At 47.0% G+C, this 22,950-nt stretch overlaps 1 protein-coding gene across 3 annotated transcripts in view; it reads left to right on the plus strand.

Moving 5' to 3' along the window:
* SLC37A3 (solute carrier family 37 member 3) overlaps nucleotides 1–9,400 on the plus strand; it is a 103,464-nt gene extending 94,064 nt beyond the window's left edge. For 2 of the 3 annotated variants that reach the window (XM_047762964.1, XM_047762965.1), the window contains exons 19-20: nucleotides 8,698–8,939; nucleotides 9,344–9,400. The gene's annotated coding sequence lies outside the window, so the exon portion shown is untranslated. The remainder of the gene's footprint in view (nucleotides 1–8,697; nucleotides 8,940–9,343) is intronic. The other variant, XM_047762966.1, reaches the window with a different exon arrangement.
* The last annotated feature ends 13,550 nt before the right edge of the window (nucleotides 9,401–22,950 follow it).

Consider the following 22,950-nt stretch of genomic DNA (forward strand, 5'->3'; position numbering starts at 1 on the left):
GACAGAGTGAAGATTTACTTGTCTGTGGTCTTCATCCCACGTTCTTGCCAGTACCTTAGGATTTTAGCAGGTTCTACGTGCATGGCTCTGCAAGAGTTGGATCTGCTGCTTCAGCCTCAGTGACATCTATTAGACCCACCTCGTGTCCTGCAGTGGAGGTGAAAAACCTTGAGGATATAGCACGAACATCAGACATTTTGTGTCAGCTCTAGTCGACCTCCTGTACCCATTGCGATGATCCTTTCCCTGGGGCAGGGGTCCCAGGTGTGGCCCCTGTCACCAGGGAGCATCACGAGGGCTTCCCAGAGGGCCTACCAACAACACTTAACAGAATGTTCATAGCCACAAATCTATTGTAAGATGTATTACAAAAAAATACAACAAGCACAAAAACCTCAAGATACGAACTTTTTTCTCAAAAGTAATTGAAGTGGAAAAGTGAGCCAACTTTGAAAACTATTAAATGGGAGTTCCTGTCAAGGCACAGTGGAAACGGATCCGACTAGGAAACATGAGATTGCGGGTTTGATCCCTGGCCTCGCTCAGTGGGTTAAGGATCTGGCGTTGCCAGGAGCTGTGGTGTAGGTCACAGATGCAGCTTGGATCCTGCATTGCTGTGGCTGTGGTGTAGGCCAGCGGCTCCAACTCAGATTAGACCCCTAGCCTGGGAACCTCCATATGCTGTGGGTGTGGCCCTAAAAAGCAAAAAGCCCCACAAACTTTAAATAGGTAAACACAGGAGGCAGCGCACGAGTGGAGGGGACAGTAGGGTGGGATCCTGGCCTCAGGTGTGGAGTCCCCCTTGGAGAGAGCACAGGGACCCTGGGCCCTCGCTCTGCCTGCCACCCCCACCTCACCCCATCTTTCTTTGCTTTGCCTCTTTTCCCCTTCTCCTCTCTTCTCTCTCTGAGTTTCTCCTCTTCTGGGCATGTTCCTACTCCCTGCCCTTCCCCAAAGCACCCACGGTGGTCCTCTGGTTTTTAAGAGGGAGAAGGAAGAAAGTTTATGTTTATTGGTCATTCGTTATTTGCTGGAAGGTCGCAGACATAAATGAGGTGTTTCTCACATTTGAATGTGCCTGTAATTAGGAATCATCTGGAGAGCTGGTTAAAAATGCTGATCCTGGGCGTTCCCGTCGTGGCGCAGTGGTTAACGAATCCGACTAGGAACCATGAGGTTGTGGGTTCGGTCCCTGCCCTTGCTCAGTGGGTTAACGATCCGGCGTTGCCGTGAGCTGTGGTGTAGGTTGCAGACGTGGCTCGGATCCAGCGTTGCTGTGGCTCTGGCATAGGCCAATGGCTACAGCTCCGATTCGACCCCTAGCCTAGGAACCTCCATATGCCGCGGGAGCGGCCCAAGAAATAGCAAAAAGACAAAAAAAAAATGCTGATCCTGGTCCAGGAGGTCTGGGGTGGCCTGAGATTTCTGTATGTCTAACAAGCTCTCAGGTGAGGCCGACACTTCTGGTCCGTGGCCCACAGTTGGAGTAGCAGGGACTGAAAATGTGGCTCAGAGTTCCCGTCGCGGCTCGGCAGTAACCTGGCTAGCATCCACGAGGACATGGATTTGATCCCTGGCATCACTCAGTTGGTTAAGGATCCCGTGTTGCCGTGAGCTGTGGTGTAGGTCGCAGATGCGGCTCGGATCTGGCATTGCTATGGCTGTGGTGTAGACCGGCGGCTACAGCTCCGATTCGACCCCTAGCCTGGGAAACTCCATATGCTGCAGGTGAGACCCTAAAAAGACAAAAAAAAAAAAAAAAAAGAAAGAAAGAAAATGTGGCTCTACTTCTTTAGATAACAAAGAACTGAAAAGAATATGTGTGGAAAGAAGAGGAGTTCCAAACGCACCTCTTTCATATACAGTGAAACTGACATAATTATTAAGAACACTGCTTACAAGCCGGCAGGTCTTATTCTATGTAAGGAATACAAGGTGTTTATACTGACCAAGGCAGTTTGTAATGAAGACTCTGGGCTCCAGTTGTCGCTAGGGCACTGCCAGGGGAGCCAGCCACACCGAGGGAACGTGTAACCTCATCTTATTGTGTGTGAAATAATGAGCTCTGGCCTTAGAGATAGGAAGGGTTCTGTTTCAGCCCCTTGCTCGGGTGACAGGCCAGCCGCAGTCTGGTTAGGCAAACAAGGCTGCATTTCTCCACGTGGGGCTGCTGCAGAGCCCTTCCCCTGGGTAGAGAAAACGGGATTGTCAAGCTGATCAGCACATATTGGTAGGTTCACGTCTATTTGCTCGTGAGAGCCAGACCCCCGCGGTGAGTTCTGAGGGTTACAATAGGTACAGCAGTTAGGAAACACACCAGCGACAGTACAATGAGACCCAGATGGAGGTCATGTTAAAAAAAGGGCCTCGATTCAGGGCCAGGCTCCTTTAAAGGAACGGGCCCTTGATGTTATCGCACCTGCGGAGATCAGAACGAGACGCCCTGTGACTTTACAGGATCCTTTCTGTTAAGGCAGAAAAATGTACAGACGCTGAAAAGCAAGGCCATCTTTTCAAGATTCAGCTGGAGCCAAACACTAAGCAGAAATCAAACCCTTCCGTTGGCACAAAGAGCCACGCGATTGCAGAATGCGAAGTGCTGAAACAATGCTTGGGAATCACCTATGGGATGGTGTTTAAATTTTTTCGCAATCTTCCGTGTCATTTCCCAAGGTTATTGGAAATCTCTAGAAGTCCGTGAGTTTCAGGTGGAACACCTCTGATGCAGTGCGCATCCTTCTTGTGTAGGTGAGAAAACTGAGGCCCAGACAGAAGGTGACGGGCCGTTGGTCCCATTGCAGTGCTGATGGTGAGCTAATGAAACGGAGGACGTTAAGTACCACACATGTCCATGGGGACGTGAGGGGTTAGTACCTGTATGTCATTTGTTTCTGAAGTCTCGAGACGCACAAAAGCCAAGAGTTTGTTTGTTTGTTTGTTTGTTTGCTTTTTTAGGGCCACACACGAGATACACGGAAGCTCTCAGGCTAGGGGTCCAATCCGAGCCACAGCTGCCGGCCTACACCACAGCCACTGCAACACCAGATCTGATCTGTGTCTGTGACCTGCCCCACAGCTCATAGCATCTCCCGATTCTTAACCCATGTAGTGAGGCCGGGAATCAAATCCACATCTTCACGGATACTAGTCAATTTCTTAACCCACTAAGCCATGACGGAAACTCCAAGAGTTTTTTTTTTTGAAAGAGTTAGAACTTTTAGTAGGGAAGAATCCCAATATTTTGCCAAGTCACATTTGAAGAAAAATAGAAATAATTAGCCAGAAATGTATAGGATATAGATTTTATGATGCATTCAAAAGACCTAAGTGAGAAGCCCTGCTGCTGCTTGGTAGCTGTGCGCTAAGCTCTAGTGCAGGCAGTAGAGCTTTTTAGGGCAGATAATCAATTCCTTTCCAAGGTGGAAGTCACGCATCACTGTAAATCCTCCTCATCCCCAAAAGCTGTTTAGGCACGATTCCTCGATGACACAGAGATCCAAGTTTGGCAACATACTTTGGGGTTCAGCCTCCCAAACAATCCCTGGCACAGTCTGGGTGCTCATAAATATTTATTTAACTAAAGGGGGCTTTATTTAATATTATTACAGTTTTCTGGAGGTGAGAGATGCAGGAAGCTGGGGAGAGACCAGTATACAATGGGTTAAGCACGCAGTGGAAAGTTGGGGTTCCGGAGTTCCCGCCATGGCTCTGCAGAAATGAATCTGACTAGCATCCATGAGGATGCAGGTTCCATCCCTGGCCTCGCTCAGTGGGTTGAGCATCTGGCATTGCCGTGAGCTGTGGTGTAGGTCAGGATGCGGCTCAGATCCTGTGTTGCTGTGGCTGTGGTGTAGGCCAGCAGCTGTAGCTCTGATTTGAACCTCTAGCCTGGAAACTTCCATGTGTGCAGGAGTGGGGTCCTAAAAAGAGAAAAAATAAAAAGTAAAATAAAATAATACATACACACACAATGATGGATCTAGACCATTTGAATGTGCGCACAAGACACCCGAGGAACTTATTAAGATGCAGAATTCCTATTCTTCTGGTCTTGGGTGGGGCATGAGCTTCTGCATTGCTAGAGACTGGTATCTTCAGGATCTTTTCTTTTCGTTTTTCTTTTGTCTTTTTAGGGCCACATCTGCAGCATATGGAGGTTCCCAGGCTAGGGGTCGAATCAGAGCTGTAACCGCGAGCCTACACCACAGCCACAGCAATGCAGGATCTGAGCCGCATCTGTGACCTACACCACAGCTCACGGCAACGCCAGATCCTTAATCCACTGAGCGAGGCCAGGGATCGAACCCATGACAGCACAGTTCCTAGTTGGATTTGTTTTTGCTGTGCCAGGATGGGATAGTGATTTTTAAAAATTTAATTTTATTGGAGTATAGTTGACTTTACAAGGTTGTATTAGTTTCAGGTGTACTGCAAAGCACATAAGTCACACATATAAATATATCCATTATTTTTTTTCTATATAAATTATTACCATAAACTGTTGAGTAGATTTTCCTGTGCTATACCACTGTATAAACAGTGATTTAAAAACACAATCTCCTGGAGTTCCCGTCGTGGCGCAGTGGTTAACGAATCCGACTAGGAACCATGAGGTTGCGGGTTCGGTCCCTGCCCTTGCTCAGTGGGTTAACGATCCGGCGTTGCCATGAGCTGTGGTGTAGGTCACAGACTCGGCTCGGATCCCGCGTTGCTGTGGCTCTGGCGTAGGCCGGTGGCTACAGCTCCGATTGGACCCCTAGCCTGGGAACCTCCATATGCCGCGGGAGCGGCCCAAGAAATAGCAGCAACAACAACAACAACAATAATAACAACAACAAAAGACAAAAAAAAAAAAACAAAACACAATCTCCCTTATAAGTTAAATAACAAATTGACAGCTGTAAATCATCCCCAGCCCCTTCCTTTTTTAAAAAGTTAATTTGATCTGTGACATTTAAAAGATGGGAACTGCAGGTTTAGAGAACCTTTCTTTGGGAAAAGAAGACATTGCTCTAAGGAGTCTGAAAATGAAAGAAAGAAAGAAGGAAGGAAGAAGGAAGGAAGGGAGGACAGGAGGGAGGGAGGAAGGAAGGAGGAAAAATTAAGAAGCGGCCCGGGTGGAGGGATAATGTCTGGAGAAGCCGAAAAGGGTGGGCGCACCTTCTAAAGTTTTTTTCAAAGAGCTTTTCACATTCTCAGATACCTTGTGTGTTGGTTTGGCCCTCTTTCTTGTGGTCGTAAAAGAAGGAAATGAGTGGGGGAACCAGAACAGCTATATGTCATATTTAGTGGGAAACCAGCAAGGGGAACTTTGATGTAATTGTATTTTCCCTCAAACTAAAGCCGTCGTAGTGTTCACAGAATCTGAGAGGTGGAAGAGAATTTGGGGAGAAAGGAACAACTATTATAATAACCTACATTTATTGACCTTTTAACTATGTGCCCTTTGTGAAGGCTTTACTGACACCTGCTCATTTAATCCTCTCACCACCCTTAAGGGTAAGGGTTTAGCCCTTTTTATTTTATTTTTTAATTTTATTTTTGCAGAAGGATTCACATTTATTGGTTCAAATGTGGTACCTAAGATTTGCTAAGCGTACGTTTCACACTCATTGGTCACACTAACTTTTCCACAGGAGGTCAGTTCATAGAAAAGGGCCCATTCCTTGCCAGGTGGCAGCGTGGGAGATAGCAGAGGGCCTGGGTAGCAGAGCCCACCAACTATCATTTGGTCATGCAGGGTCGGTGGAGCCAGGATGGCAGGCAGCCCTTGGCAGGCCCTTTAGGGACAAGGGCTCAGAGGCATCCTGTTTACTCAGTTTCTGTACCCGACTGTGGAAAGAGTGGGCCTAGAGTAGGCAGCCCAGGATAGGCTCATGGATGCCCATGCCACCAGAGCCCTGAAGGTGGTGCTCCCTATGCCTTTATCCTGTTTTATTTTATTTTATATGAGGACTTATCATTTTACACAAATATATATATCTTTAGGGTGGGTGATTTTAGATTTATAGAGAATTTGCAAAGATAGTACAGAGAGTTCTCATGTGCCCTTAATCCAGCTTCCCCTAATGTTTACATGGCGGGTTCATCAAAACTGGGAGTTTAATATTGATCTAATACTGTTAACTCAATTGCAGATTTTATTAGGATTTCACCAGTTTTCATTTTTTCTTCTTCTTTTATAAAAATCTTTTTAGGGCCATACCCATGGCATATGGAGGTTCCCAGGCTAGGGGTCAAATTGGAGCTGTAGCTGCTGGCTTACACCACAGCCACAGCAACATGGGTTCCAAACTGCATCTGCTACCTACACCACAGCTCACAGCAATGCCAGATCCTTAACCCACTGAGCAAGGCTAGGGATTGAACCTGCGTCCTCCTGGATGCTAGTCAGATTCATTTCCGCTGAGCCACGACAGGAACTCTGATTTCACCAGTTTTCCACTAATGTCTTTTTCCTGTTCTAGAACCCAGCCAGGACAAAACATAATCTTTCTTTGTCTCGTCTCCTTCGTTCCCTTTGATCTTTGACAGTTTCTTTGTCTTCCCTTAGTATGATAGATTCACTTATAAAAACTTCAAGTCTGAAAGAAATAATCAACAGAGCAAAAAGGCTGTCTACAGAATTGGAGAGAATATTTGCAAACTACATATTTGATAAAGAAAACATAAAGAACTCCTACAACCACCACCAAAATCCCAAATAACCTGATTAACAGATGGCCAAAGGCCTTGAATAGACATTTCTCCAAAGAAGACATGCAAATAGCCAACAAGTACGTGAAAAGATGCTCACTGTCATTCGTAATCAGGGGAATGCAAAGCAAACCACCTCCCAACCATTAGGATGGCCACAATCAAAACCAACCAACCCACCAAAGAACCTCCAAGTGCTGATAAGGATGTGGAAAAATCGGTAACCTGGCGCCCTGTTAGTAAGTGTGTAGAATGGTGCACCCACTGTGGAAAACAGTATAGAGATGCCTCAGGAAACTGAAAATATTACTGTATGATCCGGAAATACTACTTTCGGGCATATATCCAACATAAGTGAGAACATGATCTCAAAGAAATATTTGCACGCCCAAATTTACTACAGCATTATTCACTATTGCCAAGAGGTGGAAGAACCGTGAATGTTCATTGACACATGAGTGGATAAAGAGAATGTGATTAATAAACACACACACAGAGGAATATTCTTCAGCCTTAAAAAGGGAAGAAACTCTGGAATTCCCATTGTGGTACAGTGCAGATGAATCTGATTAGTAACCATGAGGTTGCAGGTTAAATTCCTGGCCTCGCTCAGTGGGTTAAGGATCCGACATTGCTGTGAACTGTGGTGTAGGTTGCAGATGCAGCTCAGATCCTGCGTTGCTGTGGCTGTGCGTAGGCTGGCAGCTGTAGCTTGGATTCGACCCCTAGCCTGGGAACCTCCGTATGCCGTGGGTATGGCTCTAAAAACAAAAAAAAGAAAAAAAAGAAAAAGAAAGAAAGAAAAGAAAAATCCTGTCACATACTACAACATGGATAAACCTCAGTTTATGCTAAGTGAAATAGCTGGACCCAAAAGGACAAATGCCACATTATTCCATTATTTTTTGGTCTTTTTGGGGCTGCACTCATGGCATGTGAAGTTTCCAGGCTAGGGGTTGAACTGGAGCTACAGCTGCCAGCCTACACCACAGCCACAGCAACATAGGATCTGAGCTGCATCTGCAACCTGTGCCACAGCTCACAGCAATGCCGGATCCTTAACCCACTGAGCGAGGCCAGGGATTGAACTGCATCTCATGGATACTAGTTGGATTCGTTTCCTCTGTGCCCCAATGGGAACTCTCGATTCCACTTTTACGAGGTATCCAAATTAGTCAAATTCTTAGAAACAGAAGGTGGCTGCCAGGGGAGGGGGAAAGGGAGTCATTCCGTGGGCATAGAATTTCCTTTTTGAGAGATAAAGATGTTTTAGAGATCTACTAAACCACAATGTGCATAAATACTAGTGAACCATACACTTAAAACTTGTTAAAGTGGTAAATATGATGTGGTGTGTTTTTTACTGTAATGAAACAAGAGCTTCAAGCCACATAGACAATTACAGAGGAGAAAACAACAAACCAGCCAGAAAGAAGAGGAGCTCATCTGCTGAACTCATTTCTGGAACAGACCCTGTTCACTGTTCATATCCATTCATGGCCTTCCGACCTTGTTTTTTTGCTGAGACCCAGTTTGGTCTTTCAATTGGCTCTCCAAGTGCTATGTGCTTAGGAAAGGGACCCTGCTTTGGGGAAGGTTTTGCTTGCCCTTTTTTTCTCTCTTTTTTTTTCTTTTGTCTTTTTGGGGCTGTACCCATGGTATATGAAGGTTCCCAGGCTAGGAGACAAATCGGAGCTACAGCTGCCAGCCTAGGCCACAGCCACAGCCACAGCCACATGGGATCTGAGCCTTGTCTGCAGCCTACACCACAGCTCATGCAAAGCCAGATCTTTAACCCACTGAGCAAGACAAGGGATCAGACATGTGTCCTCATGGGTACTAGTTGGGCTTGTTACTGCTGAGCCACGGCAGGGACTTCAGGGTTTTGCTTACTCTTAAAAAGCATTTTATAACAGAGCATTTTCTGTCGCTGAAAGTTGTTCTCAGAACGTGCCTCTTATCATTAAAGCCGTTTTTTGTTGACTATTGTGTTTCTTGCAGGCTGATAGCCCTGCCCACGCATCGTGGACAGATGCAGAACTACGGTCCCACTGTGGGGAGGTCTCCTCCCAGCGGACAGAACTGGAGCAGTTCCGCTGGCTGTTCATTTTGCCTGGAAGGTGTGACGGCTCCCAGTACAGCTTTACATCAATTCACGGGCTGTGGCTCATGGTTTGGCCGGAGGATCAGGGACTCAGAAGAACCATGATTGGAAGGTTGATGACAAGGAGGTCTGGGAACGGGTAGACGGGTAGATTTCTCTGAATAGAGATAAAAGGGTGGTCTCAGCAGAGAAGGGTTTTAATAACCAGGTGGATAGAGTGAACCATCCTGTGGTTGTCAGTCAGCCTCCTTCCCCAGACACTCCAGCCCTTGCCCAGTGTCCGGGATAAAGGTTATGTACAGATCAGCCACATGGGCTTCCACTTGCCAAGGCTCGTCTGGCTGTGGCCATGGCCAAGCGCTCAGGCTGCCAGCACCAGAGACCAACAGCAAGGCCCTGATCCGGCACTGTTCCCCAGGGTGGTCAGACAGTTCCCTGGTGATAGGTTGATTTCCTTGGGCCACGTCTACCAAAGAAGGGGCAGAGTTTTGTTCTTACAAGGACACTTAACTCGGGTGATAGATCTGCCTTTCATGCCTACAGTGCTTCTGCCAAAACTACCATCTGTGGACTCACAGAGTGAACGCCTTATCCACCATCAAGGTATTCCACACAGCATCAATTCTGTGTTTTTTTTGTCATTTGTCTTTTTTTTTTTTTAAGGGCCACACTCATGCCTTATGGAAGTTTCCAGGCTAGGGGTAGAATCGGAGCTGTAGCTGCCGGCCTGCACCACAGCCACAGCAACCTGGGATCTGAGCTGTGTCTGCGACCTGCACCACAATTCACAGCAATGCCGGATCCTTAACCCACTGATCAAGGCCAGGGATCAAACCCGAATCCTCATGGATACTAATCGGGTTCTTAACCCGCTGAGCCACAACAGGAACTCCAAATAAGGCAACTGTATATTTAAGTATTGAAGTTACACGTTCTCAAAGAGAATGAGCTAGAAGAGGAGTGAAATCACCCAAAGACAAGTAAAGAGACTATGTGCCTTGTATTCTTTTGGAAAGAGGGCCAGGTGTTTGGTTTGTGAGCTCGGTTGGAACTACATTTCCCAGCATCCCTGTCTCTGTAGAGCTGGCCCCAAGGGGAATTTCCATGAGGTTTGAAAGGCAGGAATGAAGCAGCAGACCTTGCTCTCTGAAGGGTCTTCACCATTGGATCAATGACAGACACAGACGCGCTGGTAGGTTCCATCCTGTCCTTGCCTCCTCCACTCCTCTTTCTGCCCTTCTTCCCAACTGCTGCTGCTCTTGACCAGTACTGGCCTCAGAAGAACCACTAGTTGCAGGGCAGCAGACTCAGAGAGGCAACAGCTACGCATAACATCCCCATGAACTTTGCCTTCGCACTTCCACTTTGGGGGGTGGATGTGCTTGGGTTTCAGATGGACGGTTTGGTGACTTATCTGTGATCTTCCAGCTTCCCTCTGGGACCTTCACTTCCCCAAATGTAAGGTCTAATTCCATCGTAAATCACTTACATATTAACCCGGGAGTTGGCCAGCTATGGCTCATGGGTCAGATCCCGCCTGCCACCTGTTTGTGTTTAATTGGGACAGACGGTCTTATCATGTGCATGTTATCTATGGCTGCTTAATAACCAACCTGTGTAGAGGTGACGGAGACCATATGGCTCCCAAAGTCTAGAGTGTTTATTATCTGGCACAGGAGAAAATTTGCCTCCCCCACCACCATGCCCCACTCATACCAGGAATGCTTCTCTAATTGGAACTTGCCTGAGACACACGGCCAACCCAGGCATCCACAGGGCAGGTGAAAATATTGCACCCCTCTGAGAAGGACTCTGAAGTTACCGGGAGAGGGCAGCATGCAGGGAGGGCTGAAGAGTTAGCAAAACAAATGCATTCTACCATATACACTCGTTTCAATCTATACTCTATTTAATTTTATTTGAATTTAAAGAAGAAAGCGAAACTGAAAGCACTGATGAACTTAAGTATTTCGTCACCACAAGAAACATCAGTTTCTAAAATATCCTTGTAAGTCTAAAAAACAGATTATGAATTGTGATGACCATTAGCAGTTTAATTCAGTATAGCTTTTTATTTTTTGTTTTTGTTTTTTTGCTTTTTATGACTGCACCTGTGGCATACAGAAGTTCTCAGGCTAGGGATCGAATCGGAGCTTCAGGCCTACACCACAGCCACAGCAGTGTGGGATCCAAGCTGCGCAGCTGCGACCTACATGGCAACGCCAGAGCCTTAACCCACTGAGCGAGGCTAGGGATTGAACCTGCATCCTCATGGATGCTAGTCAGATTTGTTCCCGCTGAGCCACAATGGGAACTCCACGAATCCACTGTAGTTTTTGAAATCATACTTCAGTTCTAGATAGAATTGATTTACTCCAAACTCTAGGAGATGAAGGGATTAATACTGTTTTGTTGTCTTCCGTCCCCTGTCTCCTCATCCCCAGTTTTTGCCTATACTGTTTTTCTTTAGCGGTTTTTCTCTATTTAAGTGGATCAGCGCCTACCATCTATTCCACTACGACATCCCTTTTTTAGGATTCTTCATTTTGACTTCTCTCTTGGCTAGATTTCATCATTGACATGTTTAATTTTAATTTATTTACTTATTTTTATTTAGTGATTTTAATTTTCTTCCATTACAGCTGGTTTACAGTGTTCTATCAGTTTTCTACTGTACAGCAAGGTGACCGAGACACTTTTAATTTTTAAAGAAGGGCTTATGGTGACTATAGTTTCTGAATTATTTCATGAGATGAAAGTGACTGCCTGTTGCTTCTATGTTGGTTTGACAGGATGTGATATTCTTAGGTCACCCTTTTTCCTCTCAGACTTTTTTTTTTTTTTTTTTTTTGCTTCACCCATAGCATGCAGAAGTTCCTGGGCCAGGGATCAAACCTGAGCCACAGTAGTAACCCGAGCTACAGCAGGGACAATGCCGGATCCTTAACCACTAGGCCACCAGGGAACTCCCTCCTTTCGTATTATTTTAAATCACCTCTCTGTCCTCTGATGTTGAATGTTGCTGTAAGGAGAGTCTGAGACCAGCTTGATTTTTCCCCCTTCTTTAAGTGTTCTGTTTTTATTTTTTTTCCTTTTCTGAGAATGTCTGAATATTTTTTTTTCCTCTTTAAATCTTGAAGCTCAGAATCTTAAACAGGATATGTCAGTGTTGGTTATACTAAAACAGTTTTTCCTGGCATATACCCAGTACTTTCATTCTTCAGATTGAGTTTTTCATTCAAGTCAGAGAAGTGTTCCTATATTGCCTCTCTGTGTAATTTTAAGTCCCTTTTGTTGAGATCTGGCCACAAGAGCGTCAGTTGTCCTTGAGTTGGAGCATCTTTGACTTCCGTGTCTGTCACATTTCTTTCTAATTGCTGCTGCCTCTGTCTTTTCCCTCTACATCTGTTATCTCAAGTCTTTCATCACTTAAATTCATGATGTTAATTTGATTTTCAGCCATGCTTATTTGGTTATTTTCTTTCCTAATTTATTTATTATATCTCGTAATCAGAGTATTTTGGTTTTCAGTTTTTTTTTTTTTAACTGAATAGCTCATTCTGTTGCCTTATGGTCTTATTTTTCAGTTTTTCTTTTATTAAATTAAAACCACAATGCGTTGTTCTCAAATGCGAAACACTGGCCGAGAATCTGTCTCTCTGACTTGGGTTCTAGCCTCCAGCACCATGAGACAGTACATTTGTAGTGGTGGAGCCGGCCAGTTTGTGGTACTTTGCTGTGGCAGCGCTAGCAAGCCAGTACACCTGCCCACCTTGTTTAACGCTCCAGCCAGAGCCCAGGACTCTCTGTCCCTCTTCGTTGCTTTATTTTTCATCTTTGCAACTTATCTGCTAGTATATGGTATAATTTTCTTATTTATTTTATTGATCATCTTCCCTCCCCCACCCGCCACTAGAAGGAGGACAGGGATTTTTGCTTTAGTTCATTAATTTATCTCTAGGGCCATGCTCTATACAGAGTACAGACTAGATGCTCAGCAAATGGCCATTGAGTGAATAATAAATACAACCACCTCTGATCCCTGGCCTACTCTCAGAACGAGCCGGTGTTAGGCCTTTTGAGAACTAATGAAATTACTTGGACTCTGGCTTTGTGCATTTGGGGAAAGAATGTCTAGACTCATTCATCTATTTAGAGAGTATTTATTGAGCACCTACTACATGCCAGGCACTGCTCTCAGTGGTACAAATATAGAAGGAAACAAAACCAAGAGGGAAAAAGAGGCAATCAACAAATAGCTTATGGGAGTTCCCTTTGTGGCTTGGTGGTAATGAACCTGACCAATATCCGTGAGCAGGCAGGTTCAATCCCTGGCCTCGCTCAGTGGGTTAAGGATCCAGCATTGCTGTGGGCTGTGGTGTAGGCCGGCAGCTGCAGCTCTGATTCCACCCCTAGCCTGGGAATTTCCATATGACATGGGTGCGGCCCTAAAAAGACAAAACAAACCAAAAATAAAAGCAAATATCTTATATAATATCAGGTGGAGTTCAGCGCACTTCCCTGTGGTCTCCCCGCATGGCCTGGGCTTCTCGGTCTGGCAGCTCGGCTCTGGAAGGAGGTCTCCAAGGGGAAGTGTTCCAAGAAGCAGGCAGCAGAGGCTCCCAGGACAGTTAAGTGCCTGGGCCTGGATCAGCACCCCTCCTGCCCTACTCTGTTGGTTAGAGCAGGGCCGGGGACCCCACATTCAGGGGCTGGAGGAAGTAGACCTGGGCGCGGAGAGATGGCTGCGGTACCTTTGGAAAACACAGTCGGTGCAACAAGGGCATAGTCAGTGATGCGCGAGCAGGAAAGAGACGTGCTCTTTGGAGGGACGTTCTCTCTGATAAGGTCACCTTTGAGCATAGGCTCAAGGGGACTGAGGATGTCTGGGGAAGAGAGTTCTAGGCTGAGGATGGCAAGTGCAAAGGCCCTGAGGCGGGAGTGTGCTTGGCTTGGTGGGGAACAGAGGAGCGGTAGGAAGAGAGCTGTGGGCCCAGCACTTGGAAGACTCAAGCAGTGTCTCCTCCTGGGAACCCAGTAGATGCCTGAAGGCTTTTAAATGGGTGGAGCCTTTGCTTCAGCCCTTCTGGTGCCTCTGCCCCCGCTGGCCCTGTGTCCTTGCTTTCCTGTCCTGACCCAGTGGTGCTCTCACCAGCAGCCTTGCCTTTTTCTCCTTGACTTCCATCAACCCATGAGGCCTTGTCATTTTTTAGAATTTTAATTTAATTTTTTATTGAAGTATAGTTGATTTACAATGTTGTGTTGGTTTGTGCTGTACAGCGAAGTGATTGAGTTTATACGTATATACATACATTCTTCTCTCTTTTCTTTTCCGTATGGTTCATCACAGGATATCGAAGGTAGTTCCTGTGCTCTACAGCAGGAGCTGGTTGTTGGGATTAACACAGGTATGAGGCCTTGTCATTAAGTCACTCATCTCCACCCTGAAACCAGGTGCCAAGGTTGCCTCTGTGGCCTGTTGCTGCTCTGAGACAGGATGAGGGGCCCCAGGGCAGTTCGGGGTGTCTGTGTCATAGCCTTAGTGTTGCAGCTCTTGTAGTTCTCAGGTCAGCCCGTCGGGGCCCCAGCCTGGAAAGAGGGCAATGGCCCAGAGCCAAGGGGCCCCAGGTGCCCTTTGCTGGGACTGCAGCCTGCCCTGTGCCCTGCCCAGCTCTAGCCGGGCCCCTTCTGGGTTCGGAACTCTCAACCCACAACCCAATCCATGGGCAGGCCGTGCCATGCTCTGCACCATTGGTTCATCTGGAATCATGACTCCCCCCCAGCCGGGCTCTGGACTCTTCTGGCTTCTCCATGGAAGGGCTGTCTGTCTAATTTGCCACCCGAAGATTAGCAGCTGGGAGAGTTTGCCGGGTGGGTAAGAGAGTCTGCCTGCCCAGGTTTAGTTTTATTTTTAAAAAATCTTTTTGTTTTTATGGCTGCACCTGTGGCATATGGAAGTTCCCAGGCTAAGTGTCGAATCAGAGCTGCCGCTTGGGCCTAGGCCATAGCCGCAACAACACTGGATCTTAACTCACTGAGTGAGGCCTGGGATCAAGCCCTCATCCTCACAGAGACTATGTCGGGTTCTTAACTCTCTGAGCCACAACGGGAACTCCTGCCTGCCTGGTTTAGCTCTGGCTCTGCCACTCACTCACAGGGTTACCTTGGGCAGGTACTTTAATCATCCTGTCCTTTAATCCTTCAATGGCCTTTATGGCATCTTTAAAATATTAGAGGAGTTCCCTTCATGGCTCAGTGGTTATTGAATCTGACTAGGAACCGTGAGGCTGTGAGTTTGATCCCTGGCCTTGCTTGGTGGGTTAAGGATCCAGTGTTGCCATCAGCCGCAGTGTAGGTCGCAGACGTGGCTTGGATCCCGCGTTGCTGTGGCTCTGGTGTAGGCTGGCAGCTACAGCTCTGATTGGACCCCTAGCCTGGGAACCTCCATATGCTGCGAGAGCGGCCCAAGAAAATGGCAAAAAGACAAAAAAAAAAAATAGGTCTTAAGAATGATCTGCCGTGTAGTTTTTTCCATAGCCAGACAACTCTTAGATCACCATCAACCTACCGAACTGTTCGTTTTTCAGAGACTTAGATATGGTCCCAAAGTGTCCCAGTGTGCTGTGAACTGTGGTGGCTTGCAGAATCAAAGTCACAGCCTGAATTTGATACAAGTTCAAGGTCTTGTAAGAGTTACCTCACCTTTCTGGGCTTGGGCTCTCAACAAGCAGTGCCGGATTCAAACACTGCTGATGTATTTCTCACCCAAGAAATTTCACATTTCACCCAGAGACCCATCCTCCTGAAGTGCAGTGGTGATGGGGAAGTGAGTACCCAGACCTCTCTTGTAACCGATGCCCGGGTGACACCCTCCCTTACATTCCACATGTGACAACAGACAGTGAAAACCATAGCCAGTTCCTTCCTGTTTCGCCACCATTTGTCCACCCAGAGCCTCTTCTTCTTCTTCTTCTTCTTCTTTTTTTTTTTTTTTTTTTTTTGTCTTTTGTCATTTAAGGGATGCAGGAGGTTCCCAGGCTAGGGATGGAATTGGAGCTGTAGCTGCCGGCCTACACCACAGCTCACAGCAACGCCAGATCCTTAACCCACAGAGCGAGGCCAGGGGTTGAACCCGCAACCTCATGGTTCCTAGTTGGATTTGTTTCCACTGCGCCACGCGGGAACTCCAAGAGCCTCTTCTTTTTCTTTCAAGGAGACTGAGCTCTGCACTGGTGTGATTGAAGCCCCTCTGCAGGGCTGCTCTGGCGCCCTTCCTGTGTCCCTTCTGAGCGATGTCTCCATTTTCTGGACTGTTGCTTCTCTGATTGCTGAGAATGGTTTTCACGCTCCAAACAGAGGCCGCAAAGAGAGCCCCCCTCCCTGTGCATCAGTAAAAGTGGGGTGTATGGTGGTTCTGACCTCACAGGTTGGCTGTGAGAACTCACTGGGTTCGTGCACACATATAAAGGGCTTGGAAGGGTGCCTGGCACATCATGGGTCTACACATTGGCTCTAATGGTTTTACTCTGTTAGAGGCTGCGACTCTGGACCAAGCTCTAGATCTTTCTGTGCTGCTCCCCAGAGCCAGGTGCTGTGGCTGGACCCATCTCGAGGTCCCACGTCCACTGGGCCTCTCAGGTTACATCCCTGCCCCTTACCCTGTTGACCCACCATGCCGCCCCCCACCTGGACCTGCTCAGAGCACCCAGGGGGCAGGGTGTAAAGTCCATCTGGTGATGAAATTTAGCCAAGAGTCTATTGGAATTTCCAGAGGCCGGACCCTAGGAAGTGGCAGAGCTGAGAGACTGAGTCATCGATGGCTGGTGGGAAATCGAGGAAGCATGGAATCCCCAGAAGGGACAGGAAAAGGGAGCACCAGTCCCTCTGGAGGTGGGGGTGAAGATGCGGGAGGGGTCACGGGGGCCCTCCTAGAGGCTCCCTACCCTCCTGGGTACGCTTGCAAGCACTCAGGATGCAGCCCACTTGCCCAGCCATCTTCCTGACAGGCGTCCAGTCTCTGGTCCCCACAACTGCCCCAATCCAGGTGAGCCCCATGTCTTCCGAGCCATAGCCACTGTCCTCCAGAGGGGATCCGAGCATCCTCTGAGCTGGAGATCCTGTTTGGACTATCTCATGGTGGAAGCCTTCATCTGGAAGTGGCAGTATTGCCTGTCCCTTATTCAGCTAGGTCTGTACTTGAAACCCAGATTTTCAAAACTCAACAGTTTTTTTTTTTGTTGGGTATACAGATTTAGGTGGTAAACTATTTTTAAAAAATGATTAATGTAAAAAATGATTAATGCAAAAATCAGCATCTTTGGGGAGGGGATATGATGGAGGAGGGACGTATCAAGGTCTTGGTCACATGTTGAGTTGTGCGCCCCCCGAAAGATATGTTCAGTCCTGGAGTTCCCATTGCGGTGCAGCGGAAAAGAATCCCGCTAGTAACCACGAAGACACAGGTTCGATCCCTGGCCTTGCTCAGCGGGTTAAGGATCTGGCGTTGCTATGAGCTGGGGTATAGGTCGCAGACAAGGCTTAGAGCTGGTATTTCTGTGGCTGTGGTATAGGCTGGCTGCTACAGCTCTTGTTCAACCCTTAGCCTGTGGACTGTTATATGCCGTGAGTATGGCCCTAAAAAGACAAAAAAAAGAAGAAGATAATATTCAGTCTTCACCCCTGTGCTCGTGAAGGTGACTTTATTTGGAAATCTGTCTTTGCAGACTTGATCAAGTTAAGATGGGTCACACTGACTGGATTAGGGTGGGGTGGGTCCTAAATCCAGTGACAGTCTTTTTTTTTAGGGCTGCATCTGCAGCATATGGAGGTTCCCAGCCTAGGGGTCTAGTCGGAACTAAATTAGCTGCCAGCCTACACCACAGCCATAGATAGCAATATGGGATCCAAGCCGTGTCCGTGACCTACACCCCAGCTCATGGCAACGCCGGATCCTTAACCCGCTGAGCAAGGCAGGGATGGAACCTGCAAGCTCCTGGTTCCTAGTTGGATGTGTTTCCACTGAGCCATGATGGTAACTCCAGTGATAAGAGAACAAAGAGGGAAGAAGGCCGATGACCGCAGAAGCAGAGATGGGAGGGAGGCAGCTACAAGGAGCCAAGGAAGGCCAGGGATTGCTGGGAGCTGCCAGGCGCTGGGAATAGGCGGCGAGAGACTGTGCTCAAGAGCCTTTGGACACCTTGATCTCAGACTTCTAGCCCCCAGCATTGAGAGAAGGCATTTCCCTCGTGTGAGCCACTTCATCTGTTAGCTTTTTTTTTTTTTGGCAGCATATGGAAGTTCCCAGGCTAGGGGTTGAATCGGGGCTACAAGTGCCAGTCTACACCACAATCACAGCAACACGGGATCCGAGCCGCATTTGTGACCTACACCACAGCTCATGGCAACGCTGGATCCTTAACCCACTGAGCAAGGCCAGGGATCGAACCCGCGTCCTTATGAATACTAGTTGGGGCTGTTACCACGGAGCCACAGTGGGAATTCCGAACCACTTAATCTGTTATAGCAGCCAGGGGAAACTAATAAAGCCCCAAAGTCTTATTCATGTTATATTTTGCTTTTTTTTAGTGTTTTTTATTTTATTTTTTATTAAAGTTAGTTGATTTACACTATTGTGCCACTTTCTGCTGTACAGCAAAGGGACATTCTTTTTCTCGTACTTTCTCCCATCCTGTTCTATCCCAAGAGACCAGATATAGTTCCCTGCGCTGTACAGCAGGACCTCTTTGCTTATCCATTCTAAATTTGCATCTACCAACCCCAAACTCCTAGTCTATCCCACTCCCTCCCTAATGTTATATTTCTTTTTTTTCTCTCTTTTTTTTGGGGGGCCCTACCTGTGGCATATGGCAGTTCCCAGGCTAGGGGTCAAATCAGAGCTGCAGCCACCATCCTACACCACAGCTCACGGCAACGGTGAATCCTTAACCCACTGAGCGAGCCCATCAATCGAACCCACATCCTTGTGGATACTAGTCTGGTTTGTTACCACTGAGCCACAACGGGAACTCCTTAATGTTATATTTCTTAACTTTGGTTATGGGTACTAAGTGGTTGGCTTTAGTATTGTTTTTAGATTGTAGATACGTGATTTCACTTTAACAAAAATAAAAATATTTAACAGCAAAAATGGAGCATCTAGCAAGGGTCTGGGCCTTGAAGATGCATTCAGGCTGGGCACACATGGCCGTGGGTTTGCTGTTCATGCCAGGATCATGTCGGATCTGTGGTGGGGGGGTGCAGGAGGGGACTCTCGGGTTGAGCTTGAACGTCATAGCTCATAGGATACAGTGCAAGGCAGTGGGGCGGTGGAAGCTTCTCATCTTATATGCGAATGTATTTCATGTGATCACGGACCAGACATCACCCCAGCGGGTGCCACGTGACCGTGAAGATGCAATGACCCCCCCCCCCCGCCGCCCCGGGAGCAGCAGGCTGTGCCCGCACTCAGGAGGGTCGTAGACGAGGTAGCTGAGCCCTACCCACCTCAGAGCGGCTGAGCAGCCCCACCACCTCCAGGAGGCTCATGACAACCCAAGGCCTTGCCTGACTTTCTGTTGATGGCCCCTTGGAGCTTCCAGGAGGAAAGCCTCATGGGCCAGAGGGAGCCCCCTCAAGAAACGGAAATAGAGGAGCCAGTGGTGGCAGAGAGCAGCCCCACCCACCCCTGGTGTCACGGAACATCCTCCGACAGGCCTCGTTCAGCACTCGTTGGCTTCACGAGAATTGCCCTCTGAAGGGCTCCTCTTCCTTTTGCTCAGCCAGAGGTATCAGGGCTGTGGGATTTCTTGATGATTTTTTTTTTCTCTGCTTGGTTCCCAGCCTCATAATTACAGGAGATAACAGCCATCCCAGGAATTCTCCATAAGTGTATATTATTTTAGCTGGGAAAAAAAAATTGTTAAAGGATGAGAAAGTGAATGGTGAATACCTTACGGAACTGTCCCAAACGCAGAGATGCTGGTTCTGAGTGTAAAAACGCAGTCTGAAAAGTGGAGAGAGATGGGAGAAAGTCACTTGATACCTCTCTTAAAACTGTGTTAAGTTCTGTTTAATGGATATTCTGGGAACAGGATATAATTCCTTCCAAAGCTGGGCTGCCCTTGCAGCTGAAACCAAGTTGTAAAACTGGGCTGTAGAAAGCTTAGCAAGGAGACCAATCGCACGGTCGTTTCTGAAGATCGGTGGGAGGGGCACTTGGAATGATTTAAACGCTGGCTGCCGAGGAAACCAACGATTGGAAAAATAACATCTCGGGGCCTTTTTATATGGCCCACTGGTATCGTGATGCAATGTGCTTATTTTCCTGACTCTCTGTTTTTGTCACAGGAAAAGGAAGAAGTGAGGGAATCAGAGGAGTGATCAGATGCCTAATCACCAGTACTTCTCTCAGATAAATTATAAACAGGCAGTTAAAAAGTTCTCCTGCTCCAGCAAAGAAACAAAACACTTTGCAGCCTTTAAACACTTTGGATGTCGACATGCCCTAATTTCAAAAGCACCAGAGCTATGTTTAACCCCAAAGATAATCTCTTTCTCTAAGAAATGATTAAGCAGTGTGTTTTTTTTTGTTGTTGTTTGTTTGTTTTGCTTTTTGCTTTTTATTGCCGCACTAGTGACCTATGGAAGTTCTCAGGCTAGGGGACAAATTGGAGCTACAGCTGACGGCCACAGCCACAGCAACTCAGGATCTAAGCCGTGTCTGCGACCTACACCACAGCTCATGGCAGTGCCAGATCCCCAACCCACTGAGTGAGGCCAGGGATCAAACCCGAATCCTCATGGCTACCAGTTGGGTTTAAGAACTGCTGAGCCATAATGGGAACTCTTAAAATTTTTTAAAAAGAGAAAGAGAGAGGTGGGATCCTCAAAACAGGGACAAGGGTACCCAACGCTGGGGATGTGAAAGGAGGACCTAGGCCTACCAGCAGAGCAGTCAGCTCAGAGTGCGGGAGGAAGGAGGGCTCCCGGAAAGAAGAAATAGAACTGGTGTGCTTGAGCATGTGGAAAACGTCATAGAAAGGCCTTTGGCAGAGATGTTAAAGCTTTTAGAGAATACTAATGACAAGTAACAGCGAGTAAAATGAATAAAAAATGAAGCCATCATTAACTTTAGGAATGCTGGAAGGTGGTACAAGAATGGAGCTAACTATTGCTTACTAGGCTCAGCATTGAAAGAACCTGAATCATTTTTTCTTTCTTTCTTTCTTTTTTTTGCTTTTTAGGGCCGAACTCATGGCATGTGAAAGTTCCCAGGCTAGGGGCTGAATCAGAGCTACAGCTGCCGGCCTACACCACAGCCACAGCCATGCCAGATCCTTAACCCACTGAGCAAGGCAGGGGATTGAACCCACATCCCCATGGATCCTAGTCGGGTTCGTTACAGCTGAGCCATGACAGGAACTCCTTGAATCATCATTATAATGTGAATACCAACTATTTGTTTATCCAGAAAGTGTGCTGAAACTATGTTGGCATGATAGGGGAGAGGAAGCTATGGATGTACTTGCGGGAGAGTTAGGTACTGGCCTACCAAAGACAGTGGAGAATGCCTAAAAGTGACCAACTAGAAAATAGCAGTAGAAGCAGAGTAGTCTTAAATATGGAGATAAATACCAGAGAAAACAGCTTGGGCGGATTGCCATTGGCTGCCTCAAGTGGATCCTGGTGTTGAGAAAGCATAGGGCAGGGAAGTGCTGATTTTCATTAACAGCTTAGGTGTACAAACACACACACACAACTATACATACATTTATTAAAAATAAATTAGAAAACATGATGATGCCTTAAAAGGACATATATTATTAAGTGCTGGTGAGATGTGTATAATCTCAAACTCTGCTAGTGAAGTATAGATTGGCACAGCCTTTTTGGAAGAGCCACTTGGCAGCATCTAATGCAATTTTACATGTACCCTCCCTCTGATCTAGCTGCCATATTTGGCCTTCTCTTTTTTTTTTGTCTTTGGAGGGCTGCACCCATGGCATATGGAGGTTCCCAGGCTAGAGGTCCAATTGGAGCTATTGCTGCCGGCCTACGCCACAGCCTCAGCAACACCAGCTTGGAGCTGCGTCAGTGACCCACACCACAGCTCACGGCAACGCCAGATCCTTAACCCACTGAGTTAAGGTCAGGGATCAGGAAGCTGGGTCCTCATGGATGCCAGTCAGATTCGTTTCCTCTGAGCCATGACGGGAACTCCCACGCGTGGCCTTTATCCTCAGAGAAACACTCGCACGTGTGCTCAGGGCAGCCCGCCCCAAGGATGTTCCTAGAGCATGTTTATAAGGTAGAAAGGACAGCGCTGTAAACATCCAATGAAAGGAGAATGGCAGCACCACACAGAACAGAAGGCATAGATAGCCCGGAAGCACGCAAAAAGATGCTACCTCATACTATACAAATGACAATTTAAGGTACAATCAAGGTGGGGTTTTTTTGCCTATCAATTTGGCAAAATGTGGTAATATTTTGTTGATGTGCTGGTAAAGCCATGGCAACAAAGATGGTCTCAAATAGTGTTGATGGGAGGGCACATGGGTTCAATCTCTACAGAGAGCAATATCCCTCAAAATGGCAAAGGCACATACTCTTTGACTCAGAAATCCCATTTCTAGTAATTCATCTAACTGATAAGTAAATCGACTAATATATATATGTTATATATACACACACACAAAGATATTTGCTGTAATATTGTTGATATAAGCAAAAGTTTGGAAACAACCAATAGGGGACTGATTAAATAAATTTCTGCTTATTTAACACAACACTCTGGGTTGTGAAGCGAAGGTGCAGTGGGCTTGTGGGGCGGACAGGATTGGGAGGATTTGCCTTTATTTCACTGTATGGCATTTCATCCTATGTTCTTAGGACAAAATGCTGTACCATGAAATATCTGTTCTGTGCCTTGGTTTCCTCATCTCTGAAAAGGAGATGGTGATTCCACCCTCCTAAGGTCACGGTGAGGATCATGTGAGCTGATCCACATAAGATGCTTAGATCAGAGCCTGGCATAGAGCCAGCACTGTATAAACTTACTGTCCAGGGTACCCCATGTCAGGTGGGGGAGTGTGTGTTCATCGGGGGTGGGAGAGGGGCTCTGGCCGTCACAGTTCAAGCTGCTTGGAAAC

This window comes from Phacochoerus africanus, chromosome 16 (genome assembly GCF_016906955.1).
Source record: "Phacochoerus africanus isolate WHEZ1 chromosome 16, ROS_Pafr_v1, whole genome shotgun sequence".
Taxonomy (NCBI): Eukaryota; Metazoa; Chordata; class Mammalia; order Artiodactyla; family Suidae; genus Phacochoerus; species Phacochoerus africanus.